The sequence below is a fragment of the Phoca vitulina genome, unplaced genomic scaffold (genome assembly GCF_004348235.1).
Source record: "Phoca vitulina isolate PV1807 unplaced genomic scaffold, GSC_HSeal_1.0 scaffold8, whole genome shotgun sequence".
Taxonomy (NCBI): domain Eukaryota; kingdom Metazoa; phylum Chordata; class Mammalia; order Carnivora; family Phocidae; genus Phoca; species Phoca vitulina.
Genome location: NW_022589711.1, coordinates 19,768,000 through 19,778,700, shown reverse-complemented (window position 1 = coordinate 19,778,700; position 10,701 = coordinate 19,768,000).

Sequence of the window (10,701 nt, the reverse complement as noted above, 5' to 3'; positions counted from 1 at the left end):
CTTTCTTTCTTTCTTTCTTTCTTTCTTTCTTTCTTTCTTTCTTTCTTCTTTCTTTCTTTCTTTTTTTTTTACTTTAGATCCTGGCTTTTAAAGTTAAATTCTGAGGAGAAAACTCAAGGAACATTTTTTCCCCCACTTTTCTTGCTAGTAAAATGTAATTATATGAACTTGTAAAGAAAGCCATTTCCACAAGTCAAATATTTAAATTATTCTGTAAAAGCTTAAAATTTCAAGTACTTTAACCTACTTAAAAGGAACAAGTGCTGTGCTGGGATTAAGCCAAACCAATTAATTTGTGGAAAACATACTGAAGATGTTTTTCCATATGCAAGAATGGAAAGTGATAAGGCTGTGGACAAAAAGTGGCTGATCTTCATGGTGAATTAATCTGAACCTTCCCGCCTTTTCACCCTCAAATGCTCACTGCATGATTTCTTTCCAACTTCATTAAGTGTAAGTCATGTATAAAGGAGATAAACAGGGTTAGAGGAAGAACAAGGGCTGAGAGAAGAGAGGCAGGTTTGCAAGGTGAAAAGACTTGTATTGGTGCCTTGAATTTATGTTTTGTTTAGATCCCTTATTTTTAAGTACATAGGATCTTTTAGATTATGCTGTTCCCTGTGATTTTTTTTTTAAATTAGGTTTCTTTCTTTCTTTCTTTCTTTCTTTCTTTCTTTCTTTCTTTCTTTCTTTCTTTCTTTCTTTTTCTTAAGATTTGTTTATTTATTTTAGAGAGAGAAAGAGCATGTGGAGGGGAGCAGCAGAAGCAGAGGGAGGGAGAGAAATCCAAGCAAACTCTGGGCTGAGTGTGCGGAGCCTGACATGGGGCTTGATCCCACAACCTGGAGAGCACAACCTGAGCTGAAACCTAACCGACTGTGCCACCGAGGCACTCCAAATGAGGTCTATTTCCATTATTGCCTATGAAGTTGGTATTTCTTTTTAAACAGTGGGTCTGGACACATTCTAATTGTCCATGATACTGTAGTGGAATTCTCTCTAATTAGCTATGTCACCCTGGCTAATTGTTTCAAATATAGCCGGAGCCATTATTTGTACAGGTTTAAATAAAAGTCCTTTCCCTTTGTTTTTAAGCCTCTGTTTTATCTTTTCCTTCTTTTTCATCTCTCTTGCTATCTCCTTTGTTACCCTCTCATCATTTTCCAAACTAACTTACTTTTTAAAATATTGCCTCCTCCTTTTTAGTCTTCTAGGATCAGAGTTCAGAATTGGGTAAACCTCAGTCATACATGTATTCGAACAGGTTTTATCAACAATTCATAAACTTCTGAGCATAATTTCGATATGTTTTAGAGTCTGGCATGTACATGTGTTTGTATGCTTCTGAAGTGCAAACATAGGATAGTAATTTTCCATATCACCAACTTCATGTTTTCACATGCTTTTTTCAAAAATAGTTTTTTGAGAATTCAAAAAATTTTAAAAGATACCAAGTGTGATGATTCACTTTATGTGTCAACTTGGCTACACAATGATGCCCAGTTTTTTGTTCAAACACTAGTCTGGATGTCGCTATAAAGGTATTTTGCAGATAATGATTAACATTTACAGTCAGCTGCCTTTAGGAAAGGAGATCACCATTGGGAATGTGGATGGGCTTCTCCAATCAGTTCTTAAGAGCAGAAACTTAGGTTTCCTAGGGAAGAATGAATTCTGCCTTAAGATTGTGACATAGGACTCTTGCCTGAGTTCTCAGCTACTTGCCTCCTTAGATTTTGACTTAACAGTCCTCACAATCACATAAGTAAATTCCTTAAACTAAATCCCTCTGTCTGTCTGTGTCCCCTTTTCCCTATATCTCCATCTCTGTCTCTCTGACTCTATCTCTATATAATAAATGTATAATTGGTTCTATTTTTTTTTTTTAAGATTTTATTTATTTGGGAGAGACAGAGAGCACGCACAAGTGAGGATGGGAGGGGCGGGGGAAAGGGAGAAGCAAGCTCCCCACTGATGCTGGGCTTGACCCCAGGACCCTGGGATCATGACCTGAGCCAAAGGCAGAAACTTAACTGATTGAGCCACCCAGGTGCCCTTAATTGGTTCTATTTCTTTGGAGAACCCTGAACTGACTGATGCACTGAGGCATGTATCATAATACTCTAGAGGTTTTATTAAAATTGGCTATTTCATTGGATTGATTTTTTCTGCAGTCTCTTGCTTTTTCAGGAAGGAAGCTCTAGCTAGACTTGTGACTCACAAGACCCTTCCCTTGAAGGGAAATATGCTGACTGCTGTGAGGTGTGTCTAGTACCCACAGCTCAGCGGTGCGGTTTGAGGCTGGGTTTCAGTATGTCTGCATTTGAAAATGATGTGGATGTTGTGCAGGACACTCTACCCAGGTACCTGAACAGACGACCCCTCTGCTCCTCACAGCCTTCACACAGTTCATCGTCCCCTGAAGCAATGGACCTTCCCCCCAATAAATGTTTCATTTATGGCTTCAATCTATATAAGAGTAAGTTAGAGATTTCTTTTATTATTTTTCTAATCATGAAAAATCATGAAGTAAGCACATTACATTGTTATGATGAAACTATGAAAAATAAAACCCTTCAGTTCATTTTTTCAACATGGCATTTGACCTAGTTTATTCAGACTGTTTTAACAAAGTGCCATCGACTGGGTGGCTTATATCAACAAGAGAAATGTATTTCTCACAGTTGTAAAGTCTGGAAGAATGAGATTAGAGTGCCAGCATGGTTGGCTTCTGGTGAGAATCCTCTTCCAGGTTTCAGACTGCTGACTTCTCATTGTATCCTCATGGGATGGAAAGAGCAGAGACAGGGGAAGCAAGCTCTCTCGTGTCTTTTTATAAAGTCACTAATTTTATTCACAAGGGCTCCACCCTAATTACCTCTCACAGGCCCCATCTCCTAATAAAATCACACTGGGGGGCAGAATTTCAACAAATACATTTTGGGGGACACAAACATTCCATCCATAACAACATTGACATTCAATTCCTTAGGAAAATAGTACTATATTATGTAACTACATTTTGGTAAATTTGGTAAAAGTAAGAGATTATTGGAAGGTGACTTGATTAGGTTAACATAGCTGGTAAGAAGCAATGCCAGGAGTTAAGGCCTGGATCTAGTCAATCTCCAAAACCATGAACTTCCTGTAATTTACCAATGAACCCAGAAAATTGATTTCTGGAAAATGTTAGGTTAGGCCAGTGGTTCTCAAAGTGAGCTTCTAGAATTAGTATCACCTGGTTAAGTCCAATTCCAACATGTTAACTACCCTAAAGTTCTCCACTTACATCCTTCACTCTCCTGCCTTACACAAGTAGAGACTTGACTTTGTGAGGTCACAAAGAGGTCACTTGGCACAGCTTGGAAGTAGAAAAGATATTCTTGTCCACTAGTGAAGAGAGGGAAGGGCAACCACAGGAGATGAATGGCATGTGTAGACAGCAAGGGGAGACCTCCAGAGGCAGCAACTGTGGAAGCAGCCGAGAGAGCCAGTTGGGGTGAAGGACTCCTCAGTCCAGACAAGCCTGGTGAGATGACTCAGACTAGGAGTCAGACTCCTCCATGGCCCTGGCATCATATTTGCCTTCCCATCCTTCCTCACCAGTTACACACATCCTGGAGAAAGGAAAACCTAGAATTTACTGTGATTTATTTTCTGTCATTTCAGCAAAATGTGGCTCAACATAGAAATGAAATTGAATCACAGAATATAAAGTCATGTTTCTTTTTTAAACTTTATTTTGAAGTTATTTCAAACCTATAGAAACATTGCAAGAATAGTACAAAGAACTCCCTCATCCCATTTTCCCAGATTCAGTCTGTGATCTATCAGCCTTCCTTGCTATATGTATATACCCATTGTCATTTGTCTAACCATTGGAGAGCAAGTTGTAATTGTGATGCCCCATTACCCCTAAATATTCCAGTGTCTACCTCTCCAAAACAAGGACACTCTCTTATAGTACCTCCACACTGACCTCCAAATCAGGAAATCAACAATGACACAATACACAGACCCAATTCACAGACAGCATTTAAATTCCACCAATGTTTCTAACAATGTTGCTTTTCCCTTTGTGATCCAGAAACCTATGTTTCATTTAGTGGTCATGTCCTTTCAATTTTGTTCAGACTGAACAATTCCTCAATGTTTCCTTGTCTCTTAGGACTTTGATAATCTCAACATGAGTCCAAATAATGCTTTCTCCTAACCATGCTCAGGCCATGCATTCTGGAAAGTAATAACCCAGAAATGATGCTGTGCTCTTCTCAATTCATGATAATGTAGGCATATAACTAGAGTTGTCCTACTACTGGTGATATTAATTTCATCACCTGGTCAAGTCAGGGTATGCCAGGCATCTCTATTTTCCTCTTCTAAATTTTGTTTTGTTTTGTTTTCTCTTAGGAGAAATTCTGCTATTACATTACTTTCTTGTTACTTATCAAACCACTGACCAGCCTTAGCATCCATTGATGACTTTCTCCGGAATTAGCCACCAGTCTATAATGGTTGTCAAATGGGTGATACTCTAATTGTCTTCATTTGTCAGTGGCCATTCCATTGTAAGAGAGAACTTTTCCTTTTTATTCATTTATTCATTTATTTATCATTTGTTTAGATTATATGGACTTTATTTTTGTTTTATTATTTTTTAGTTTATTATATGTGGACTTACAAATTCCTATTTTACTCAATGAGTTAGTCATCCATTACTCTTGTTATTTATTTTGATGGAAATTGTCATAGATTTGGTCCTTTCAAGCTAATTCATGTCTTTTTGCATTTTCTTACGATTTGGCACAATAAGATGTCTCAGGCTTGTTTTTGCCTCACCCCAGCCTTGGAATCAGCCATTTTCCCAAAACACTCTGATTTCTTTTTAGTGAAGGATGGTATTCAGAAACCAAGATCTGGGTACTTAACGTGTTCATAGCTTTTGGGATGACGTTGCTTCAAGTACCTCTCAGAAAACAGAACTAGGAAATACACGTATGTATATTCCTACCCGTGTACATACACATCTCTGTATACTCTTTATGTATCTGAGCATTGTAAAAAAAAAGAGTTCATACTAATATCTCTTATTTATTTTTTGTTTTGAGAGAGGGAGAGAGAGAAAGAGCAAGTGCGCATGGTGGGGGGAGAAGCAGAGGGAGAGAGAGAATCTTAAGCAGGCTCCACACCCATTGCGGACCTGGACATGGGGCTTGATCCCACCACCCTGACATCACGACCTGAGCCAAAATCAAGAGTTGGATGCTTAACTGACTGAGCCACCCAGGTGCCCCCTAATATCTCTTATTTAAACTCTTCTGAAGATTCTTTCTCTTCTCTGTGTTTGTAAATCCTTCTCTGATGGTGAGAAACCTGCTCCCTTTTTCCTCTGTATCTGTTTCTCCTTCTCCACAGGCACATGTTCTCGTGCGCGCGTGTGTGCACGCGCGCGCACAAACACACACACACACACACACACACACAGTTATTTTCTCAATCAATTTACTACTTTGTTTGTAACAGTAAATCTCCCAACCGCACGGCCGCCCCCGCACCTGACAGCTCCGTGTACCCTGCAAGTCTCGCAGCGTCCTTGGCTTCCAGCTCCCCAGCTGATGTGTCTGCGCAGCAACGGACCGTCTGTTCTCACAATATATTTCTGACACACCTGATTTTTATGGGCACTTGCACGTTCTTCTCAAAATTATTACCTGTCTGAAACTCTGAATCAAGTCTCAGTTAAAAAAAAAACCTTCCTCTTGACGCTCTTTCAGATTCTACAAGTGGGAACAGCTGCTTCCTACTTTTTGTATTTCCTATTCTCACCTCTGTCCTCAGGGCATGAAGTCTCTGGGAGACAGGATACTGGGGACTTCTTGTCTACCTGTTTCTGGCAATGCTTTCCAATGAAGGGTATGAAGGGTACTGAAATCAGACAAATTCTCTTCCTTTTCTCCATGTAATCTTTGAACAGATTTTTTGATGTCCCAGCTCATGACACACACTATTATTGTGTCTGTCCATTCTACTACTGCCCACACTTGCCATCTGTTATGTTCGCTGTGTATTTATGTAGAGTCTCTGAAAGCTGGTTCCATTCCAGGGATGCAGATTTTGCCTCTGTTTCCTCCACATTGGGCCAATTTTATCGCAATTCCTGTAACCAATCCCCTCAAGATCTTCTCTTGAAGTCCTCTTCTAGGACTGGTAATAACTGTCTCTGTCTCAGAGTGTATAGTTTTCCTAATGGTTATGCACACCCCTCACATTAAATTGTAAACTCCTCAAGGTCGAAACTTCTCTTTTCGATTTCTAAACACTTTATATAGAGCTTTGATCTTTATATACTTTATATGTAAGTCAAAGGCTTGCACAGGATTGGTAATCAACAGATATTTTAAAAATTTGAGCGTGTGATAATCTTCTCTGACATCTCGCACTGAGACAATTCCACATCTGGCTTATTGATCAGTGGCTAAGATTTGGGTTAATGATCATTTCCAATATTATAACTCCACTCAATCAAATGTCCTGTGTAGTAGAGTGTGAGAGTGTGAAATTCAAGAAAATTTCTTGGAAACAATGAAAAATAATGTATTTTTGTTACATTCAATTTGTTTATTTGCCCTATATTTGGAACTTCCAAAGGCCTTGGATTAATGTTAAAGCAAGAAAAAACATTATTGATTTCTTTTATGATTTGTTTAAAAAACTAGGATGTCATACACAGAATTTTATTGGCCATTCACATGTTTTCCAAGCTATCGCTTGTTATTCAGGGGAAAGACTCCTATGTCAGAGACATTCATTTTCAGTGTAAACACTTTAAAATACGTAAGATGGCAATTATTTTTAGAGAAATCACCATACGTTAAATAACTGACTTACCATTGGACAATATAGAAATACCTCAAATAAGTATAAAACTAAAATAAAATGTTACATACTTCATCTCTGGAACCTACCGGGCAACTGATGTTCAGTTTTGAACGTGAGTTGATGTTTCTTATTCCATTTTGTTTCCTGTGGGTTTTTTCTGCTACCCTAGCAAGAAGCATAGAGATAAATTTATACAGTACTTATAATTTGAGTTCCATGTTCAACTGTTTTCACTCCTGTTTTTAAGGCATTTTCCTTAATAAATGGATATCCCATTATAGTATCTACCAGAGTTGTGTGCACAGAGAGAGAGGATCTTAGTTAATATTTGATCAGTCAGTGTATTTCAACCAAGACTTTCTCATGCCCAAATGACTGATATCAGCAGGCTCTTTATTAATCCAGTGTTCTGTCCACTTAAAAACTGATATGCAATGAGAATTTGGCCACCATCAAGCTCTTATTTCCATGAATTGTTCACCTAATGAGAACTTGACATGAGATAGGTGAGTAGGCTTTCTTGGGTTTCACTTTTGTTCCTTTCTTCTCGTTCACTCTCCTTTCCATTTGTGAAACTCATTCTTGTTTTAAGCTCCTTGAGCACACAAGAGAAACTGCTCATTAGTTCTTTATGTTTTTTTAAGGGAAACAGCAAGATTTTTGCTGATGTTTTAATGGAGTTTGTCTTAAAAATATAGAACATGGCAAAATCTTTAAGAAGAAAGAAACTTCAGTCTTTTTTTTTTCACAAGCAGTCACCGTGAGTCATTTCCAAACATCCAAAAGAACACATGAAACCAAAAATCCAAAACAAAATCTTTTACTTTTTGGCCAACTAGCATAGTATAATCCTGCATTTTGGCAGTCAACCAAATTTGCTCTGTAGGACCCTTTAAAAATGGAAGAGCCTATATTGTTTTCCCTATTTTGGTGTGGGAAGTCAGATTTAGTTACCATGACTGTTCCTTCCTCTGCCTAGACCAGGCATCTCCACAATTGGGCCATTTTGGAATTTGTTTATTAGAGTATATGAACAGAAACTGATAATAACCTGAATTGGGTTTGACTCACTATGGAGTACGCTGTCAATATATTTGTTGGATTGAAATTGCCTTGTGAGGCACTGATGAGAAATCATCAGATATTGATGATGTCTGTTGACCTTTTATCATAGCCACTTTCAAGTCAGACGTCAAGCCTGCTTTCCGTTCTCAGTCTGGAGAACCTATTATCCTTAAAGGCTTTGTTTGCAAAATACATCATCAGTAAGAGAAAATATGCTGTTAGAAAGATACTGTGTGTTTACACAGAGCTCATTATTTTACACAGTAGTAAGAAATAAAACCAGTTATGTCTCCTCTTCCCCTATAATGTAAGACACTGCAAATTTCTAGGCCTCAAAAACTATAATAAATGTGCCTCAGGGAAACTATAATATCTCTAGAACTCACATATGTATTCTCAGCAGAAAAATTTGCATTTGATTCATTATGTTGGAACAACCACTCCAAGTTTTCTTGAAAAATAAAATTTACATATCGTACCTAGAAGGCTCGAGTACTGATTGTGATTTTAAATTCAATATACATTGCAAAGACCAAACACAGTTTTCGTTAGAAATCTTATTTTACCTGAAGGTTTTAATAAAGGTTGAACAGAAGACAGAAATTATAGAATAAGTCTTATCAGAATTGGGTTCCATCTCAATGTTACAAAAAACTAATTACCCTAAAGGCTTTCCACTATCCAGTAAACAAATTAATAATGAGATGGCCCTTGTTTATAACACAATATGTTTCCAGAGCTGACAGTCCTTATTCGTTAAAACCCACCTCTATTCCTTTCAGAAGTCATAGTTTATCTCCAACTTAGTGCAAATTCTGAAGAACAAAACGAGGCATTATTTTTAGGCCATTGCTCCAATGTGATGGCCGTTTAAGAACCTTGTTGCAGAGTTCCATTGGCGGCCGCAGCAGGAGCAGAGGGCAGACAGCAGAGAGCAGCCCCACTGTCTCGCAGGCTGCAGGCCGTTACCCTCACACCCAAGAGGGAGGAGCGGGGCCACCCTGTCACCGCGCCCACGGTCAGGGTCAGCGAGGCGGAGACCCAGCAGCCCCGCCGACCTGCCTCAACGCTGGGACACCAAACCCCGCGCTACATGTTGTGGTGCCGGGAACCGAGGCGGGAACGACAGGATTACCTCGAGGATGGTTTTGGGAACCGTAAAATGGTTCCATGTAAGAAACGGATATGGTTTCATCAACAGGAATGACACCAAGGAAGATGTATTTGTAGAGTAGACCACCATAAAGAAGAACCTCAGGAAATGCCTTGGCAGTGTAGGACTTGACCTTCTTGGAGCAAAGGCGGCGGGAGCAGCAAATGCTGCAGGTGGAGTGCTAGGGCAGGGCAGTAAATGCGCAGCAGACCCAAACCAGGATAGATACTGGCCCCTCGCAGGACATGCGGACGCAATGGACCCAATTACCTGCACCAGTCACCAGCAGAATGGCGAGAAGGGCGAAGAGTGGGAGAGTGAGGGATTGGAGCGAGCTGCCGCAGGCCAGGTCCAACAGCGCTGCCCTGCGCCCACTGCGGGCCACCGTGTCCCCTTCCCCTGCAGTGAGGCCCCGTGGGCCCCACCACGGTGCTCCAGCCCCCCTGTGCAGGGAGAAGGGGTGCACGGTGCGGACAGCAGGGTGCAGCCGAGCAAGGCAGGCCAGTGACACAGACTACTACTGAGGTCATAGACTAGGGTTCTGCAGGGGCCCTCCTCACCCATTAGCCCATAGACAAAGGCAATGAAGAAGACAGGGAAAATCAGGGCGACGAGACCAAGGACATGAAATAGTACAAAGGCTTTAGCAGCTGCCTCATCGTCAGAACCAACACCTCTTCACTTACCGAAGCAGATGCCCAGAAAACCCCAAACCACGAGATGGCGAAGAGACAAAAGCAGCATCCACCAGCGAAAAGTCTTCAGCTCCAGATGCTGAGCAGGGCGGGGCTGACTTTTTAAGTTGTTTCATGTCTGGTCAGGTTGCAATTTTTTTCTTTCTTTCCTTTTTTTTTTTTTTTTTTTTTTTTAAGAACATCACTTTTAATTTGTAATAAAAATTTACAACTTTTTTTCCCCCCAAAAAGTCAACCAAATGCAAGTACCTGTTAACAAAGGTCTTACATTTAAAAAAAAAAAAAAGAAAGAAAAAAAATTAATGTTGTACAATAAAGAGTGGTGGGTATTAGCTAGCAACATTCCCTAAATATTGGAATGAATTTCTCCAATGTACCCAGAAATTCAGAATGTTTATTGATAATTTCTTCTTACTAAATGTTTCACTTTTAATTATTCCTTGATTCTTCATGCCTGATATCACAATGGAGGAAATAATAAACTCATAGAGGCAGGAGTGACCATGAGGAGTAGTAGAAAGAACATAAGACCAGTGGATCTAGGTTCTAGTCTTAATTCTGTCTCTTATTCTTTATATAGTCTGGAACTAGTCATGTCACGCATTTGGATCTCAGTTTTCTTTTTGCGAATAGGAGGATTGGGGAAAGTACGTTCCAATAGCCCGTCTTGCTTTAAAATTGGATAAATTGTGTTTACTACTATTATTTTTGCACTCAAGAGTCACCAATGAATTCCAAGTGAAATTAAAACATAGATTTAGTCTATGCTTTAAGGAAGACACCATGCTGGGTATTAGTGAAGAGGAAATAAAGGTTGGATTTAAATTTATTGCTTGTCTTCATGCCCCAAAGCTTCCAATACTATTGATGTCATCTGAGTACCCAACTGAGCAATGGGAACACAGCTTT